The sequence below is a fragment of the Procambarus clarkii genome, chromosome 54 (genome assembly GCF_040958095.1).
Source record: "Procambarus clarkii isolate CNS0578487 chromosome 54, FALCON_Pclarkii_2.0, whole genome shotgun sequence".
Lineage (NCBI taxonomy): Eukaryota > Metazoa > Arthropoda > Malacostraca > Decapoda > Cambaridae > Procambarus > Procambarus clarkii.
Genome location: NC_091203.1, coordinates 12,741,503 through 12,747,565, shown reverse-complemented (window position 1 = coordinate 12,747,565; position 6,063 = coordinate 12,741,503).

The following is a 6,063-nucleotide window of genomic DNA, read 5'->3' as shown; positions in this document are numbered from 1 at the left end:
CACCGACCCCACCACCGGGCACAGGAGCCGAGGCCCCCTGGCGCACATCTTTCCGCAACAGTACGACAAGGTCACGATCATCAGGCACAACCCCCCACTGCGGAGATCCAACAGCAGGAGACGCAGGAGGTGAGGCACAGGTAGCAACTTCGGAGCCCCTCACAGCACCATCATCCTCGGCGGGAGGCGCCAGATCACCATACTCCCCCACCTCCTCCCAAGGCACACCACGAAGGGGAGAGACACTCCGAGCCCGCCGTGAACGCTTCGAGACAGGCCGCACCACACCACGCCCAGCAGGCCGCACCACACCACGCCCAGCAGGCCCCGCCGCAGGCACGGCCACCATCTTCACATCCACACAGGCCACACCCGCACCGTCCGAAGAGTCCACAGAGGCCACATCACCCACACTGTCCACATCATCCAGGGAAACAGCCTCAGAACACCGACGCGCGCGCTTCTGCAAAGGGATGGAAAGAGCAGAACTACAGTCACCAACACACACAGGCACGGCAGGCACCTCCCCCTGCCGAAGCACCCCCTCTAAAACAGCAGAACCCGCGTTCCCGGGAGCCGGTATCACATCCACAGGCGGGGGCGGGACATGGACCTCCACCGGGACATCCTGCACTACTCGCAGCTCAGGCGACGGCCCGACACCCACACACACCGGCTCAACAACCCCAGTGGCCACAGCAGTCATCAGACGTGTCGCACAGGCCGTAGAATTCGCCTCAACAGGCGGAGCAGCAGACAGGCAATCAGGCGCCTCAGGCACAGCACCTACTCCGTCCTCAGAACCGTCCGAACGTAACAAGGGCGGGAAATCCTCCGCACGAAAAACATGCACCCGACCAGTTGCTCCCACGTCGCACGCCGCAGCCAGATGACCCTCGTGACCACACCGATAACAGGTGCGCGGTTGACCCCGATACTGGCAGCGGAGCGTGTATCCCAACACGGACATCGACGACGGTACACTACACTTCAGCGACATTGTCAGGGTGCGAGAGCCGTCAAGCATACCAACACAGTGCCCGGCAACGACCTTGTTCCAACGAACACTTAACACTGTCCCAAATCGCTCAAAACAGGAGGTTAAAAAGCCGTCCTGAAATTCGAAGGGGGCACCATGCACCGCCACAGACGTCAAGGTGACACTAAGATTCACCACCTTAACTGAGCCAGCTGAATCAGGGAGAGGGTAAACACGCCCCTCACAACGCTCGAGAAACGCTTGAAAGGCAGCCTGGAGGCGGAACTTGACCACAGCACGGTGGCCCTGAAGCAGCTGGATGCCCACCAGGTCCGACAGCTGCACATGAAGCACGTCCACCAGGGCGACACCAACCAATGGATGGTCCACCGGCACCGTAAATGCCAGACCAGCCGACAATGTCCTCTGCACTGGAAGGCGAGACGACCCCATGGCTAAGGCAAACGTCACCCTGTCAGTGGCAAACCACCACCAGCAGGGCAAACCAGCAGTCACCCAACGTAAACACTAGCCAGTGCGGAGAGACCCCAGGAGCGTCCGACCCGGCCGGTGGTCACCACGCAACTCCTTCCGGTCTTACGACAAGATTACCTTAACGAGGGTAGACTACTGTACCACACACAAGGTTACAACACACCGTGTAAACAACATCAACACCTGGTGAATTCACTAAGTGGCGGTTACTAATCCTCTTTAATTAGCTACGAGTGCTTAATCACTCTGTCCGCAGACAGATCTGATCAGTCCAACGAATTACAGCAACTTAATTACAGCGCAATTGACTCCGATCATAACAGACCGTCAATCCCTTACGTTAATCAATCAATTAACGACAGCTCGTTAAATCGTTAACACTACGTTAGTCTTCACTTGACAATTCCTCCACTGCGTGAACTTCACTGTGACTGTTGCCTTTACACGTCCCTACGTTAATCACAACAATGTTCAACGAAACAAGTGACCTCGTTAAGTAAATCGTGGACCCCGGTGACGTTAACTGACTTTAATTCTCACGGAATCCTTCACAGTACACAACGCCTTCCACCAGGGATTGGCTGCTTGCTCGTTGCAGGGTGCGGTCACGGCGTTGGTGCTCTCTCAGTTGTTGGCTGACGTCTGGTGCGAGCAGGTCGCTGTAGTTGGTGTGTGGTGTGCCGGTTAGCCTGTGGGGGCAGCTGGCGTTATGGCGTCGTCGGTGACGCAGATTCGGAGAGTGGATTCCGCAGGATTGGAGTTCTCGGCGGCTGCTGATTGGGCGTTGGTGGAAGTGACGCTTTTGGATGTTTTCCAGGTGGACCTGCACACTGTTTACGGCCTTGAGAAGATCTCTGACAAGCGTGTGGTGGTCAAGTTCTCTGCCCCTGGTCCATACTAGCGTTTTGTGAGTGATTTTGCTGGGCGTTCTCATCTGCTCCCGAGCTCTGCTGGTACTGTGGAGGTGTCGGACCGGTGTGTGGCGCCGACGTTTGTCAGCATCCATGGGGTTCCCTTGGACTTTCCCGAGGAGGTCCTTCGCAACTGCTTCTCTCGGTACGGTACTGTGTTCACTCACAGTATAACCTGCCTCCACTCGGGCCGCCTGTCGGGGTTGAGGACCAATGTGCGGACCCTTGGCATGCACTTGACGCGTGATATTCCTTCTCAGGTCAAGTTCTACGGCTTTATCATGCGGGTTTTCTATGAGGATCAACCACGCACCTGTTTTCGGTGTGGTTTGCGAGGGCATCTTGCGGCCGGTTGCATTGCTTCCGGGATGGGGGAACCAGCTATCTTCCAGGAGGGTGATTTTCCCCCCTTGGGGGTTGGGGGGGGGGCCAGGCCAGGTGTTGCAGAGACCGTGTTTGTCCCCCTCGGCCCCTCCTCGTCGTTAGTGCCTTCTGATTCGTCTGATCCTACTCCGGCTGTTCAGTAGTTTGACCCACCTGTCGCGTTGGTGTCTGATGCGGCGCCCTCACTTCCTGTGCACGTCGTCAGTGCGGAGGTTCATCGGGCTTCAGATGTTGCTGCCATGGAGACAGGTACGTCTGTGGAAGCTGCTCCATCGTGTGTGGGTAGGAGTGCGATCCTGTGGGCCCCTCGTGTAGGGTTGCTCCTTCGTCTGGTAGCCGTCCATCCGACATGGTTGCTGCTGCCCCCGGAGGCGCTGCGGTCCTCTCGTGGCTCTAGAGGGCCTTCCCCGGTCGCGACGTCGGACCAGCCCCGTCGTAAGCGGGAGGCACGGGCGCGTTCCTCTGACAAAGGTCCTCCCGTTAAGCGAGGGGGATCTACGGCTGGAGCTGCTGTGGCGTGCGCCCCTCCTCCTCCTCCCTCTGGTGGCCTGCTGCGGTCTGTTGCACCCGGGGCCCCCTTTGGGGGTAGTGACGCCCCAGAAGCAGTTGGGGTTGATCAGTGGGTGGTGTCCCCTGGTGTGGAAGGACCTGGACGGGATGCGCTGACGTTGAAGTTTACAAAGTCTGCAAAGAGTGCGGGCGCCGACGTTCCTGTGAGGCCCTCCTCTGCAGGGTTGCCGGATGGTGCGCCTACTGTTCCTACTGCCTCCCATGTGGGGGGCTCTGCTCCACCTTCTACGGGGGCTGTGGGGTTGGTGGGGTCCTCATTGCCTTCCTGATGGCGTCCTCTCTGAATTGTGCGACGCTGAATGTGCGTGGATTGCGTGACTTGGCTGTGCAGATGGGCTTGGTGGCTGTGCTTCGTGAGCAACGTGTAGATGTAGCCTTTATTCAGGAGCATAATGTGCGTGATTTGCGTGCTTTGTCTGGGTTGACTGATGCTTTTCATGTAGTGCTTAATCCACCGAGGATGTCCTTTGGGGGCACGCTGATGCTGTTCTCCCGGAGGGCGTCCATTTCTGTGCTTCACACGGAAATGGATGAAGACCGCCGGGTGTTGTTCGCTCGTGTGCGGTACCTCGGGGTGGAGATTCCCTTATTGACTGTGTATGCTCCTTCTGGCACAGCGCGTCGCAAGGAGAGGGAGGAGTTTTTCCAGGGTGGGCTGTTACACTTCTTGCGTCATGACACAAGGGACATGGTCTTTGGGGGCGATTTTAATTGTGTCACTCTCGCACGGGATTGCAATAGTGCGCATCCGCAGAATGTTTCTCGGGCATTGGTCTCCACCTTACAGAGTTGTGGGTTTCGTGATGCTGCTCTCATGTTTGGGGGCGATTTGGAATTCACCTTAGCTGTGCGAGGGGCGTGTTCCAGGCTGGATCGTTTTTATGTTCATGGGCGGGAGGACTCTGTTTTTGAGTTTCGTACGTTCCTGTTGCCTTTTCTGATCATTGTTTGGTTGTGGTGCGTTTTGCTGTTCGTAGTCAGGTTCGTGTGGGGAGGGGTTGGTGGAAGTTGAATTTTCGGTTGTTGCATCGTCCTTGGGTGCGTGAGGCGTTTCGTGGGTGGTGGGTGGGGCTTGTTGCTCGCAAGTGCGAGTTTTCGTCTGTGTTGGACTAGTGGAAGTGGTGCAAGGTGGAATGCAAGTCATTTTTTGTTGTGGTTGTGAGGCGTGAGGCGGCGGGGCGGTTTGGTTTGTTGCGCTTTCTTCAGGTGATTGAGTGTATATATATTTTATTAAATATGACCGAAAAAGTAAGATTAATAATTCTAACACGAATTTTCTCAATCTTTCGTACATTACGCTTCACTGTTGGAGGTAAATCAAAAATCACTTCTCCAAAATTCATTTTTATTTCTAGTCTGACGCGACACGGGCGCGTTTCGTAAAACTTATTACATTTTCAAAGACTTCACAAATACACAACTGATTAGAACTTACGTCTCTCTGATATTATATCTACATTTGAGTGAGGTGGGAAGGGTGATGTGGCATTAACACAAGACTGAACAGGAGGGGATATTAATAGGGTATTAAAAGTATCAACACAAGACAGAACAGAAACAATGGGTATTGAATAGAAGTGTTTGTAGAAAGCCTATTGGTCCATATTTCTTGATGCTTCTATATTGGAGCGGAGTCTTGAGGTGGGTAGAATATAGTTGTGCAATAATTGGCTGTTGATTGCTGGTGTTGACTTCTTGATGTGTAGTGCCTCGCAAACGTCAAGCCGCCTGCTATCGCTGTATCTATCGATGATTTCTGTGTTGTTTACTAGGATTTCTCTGGCGATGGTTTGGTTATGGGAAGAGATTATATGTTCCTTAATGGAGCCCTGTTGCTTATGCATCGTTAAACGCCTAGAAAGAGATGTTGTTGTCTTGCCTATATACTGGGTTTTTTGGAGCTTACAGTCCCCAAGTGGGCATTTGAAGGCATAGACGACGTTAGTCTCTTTTAAAGCGTTCTGTTTTGTGTCTGGAGAGTTTCTCATGAGTAGGCTGGCCGTTTTTCTGGTTTTATAGTAAATCGTCAGTTGTATCCTCTGATTTTTGTCTGTAGGGATAACGTTTCTATTAACAATATCTTTCAGGACCCTTTCCTCCGTTTTATGAGCTGTGGAAAAGAAGTTCCTGTAAAATAGTCTAATAGGGGGTATAGGTGTTGTGTTAGTTGTCTCTTCAGAGGTTGCATGGCTTTTCACTTTCCTTCTTATGATGTCTTCGATGAAACCATTGGAGAAGCCGTTGTTGACTAGGACCTGCCTTACCCTACAGAGTTCTTCATCGACTTGCTTCCATTCTGAGCTGTGGCTGAGAGCACGGTCGACATATGCGTTAACAACACTCCTCTTGTACCTGTCTGGGCAGTCGCTGTTGGCATTTAGGCACATTCCTATGTTCGTTTCCTTAGTGTAGACTGCAGTGTGGAAACCTCCGCTCTTTTCCATGACTGTTACATCTAGAAAGGGCAGCTTCCCATCCTTTTCCATCTCGTAAGTGAAACGCAGCACGGAACTCTGCTCAAACGCCTCCTTCAGCTCCTGCAGATGTCTGACATCAGGTACCTGTGCAAAAATGTCGTCAACATACCTGCAGTATATGGCCGGTTTTAAGTTCATGTCGACTAAGACTTTTTGCTCGATGGTACCCATGTAGAAGTTTGCAAACAGGACTCCTAGGGGAGAACCCATGGCGACCCCATCTACTTGCTTATACATGTGCCCATCC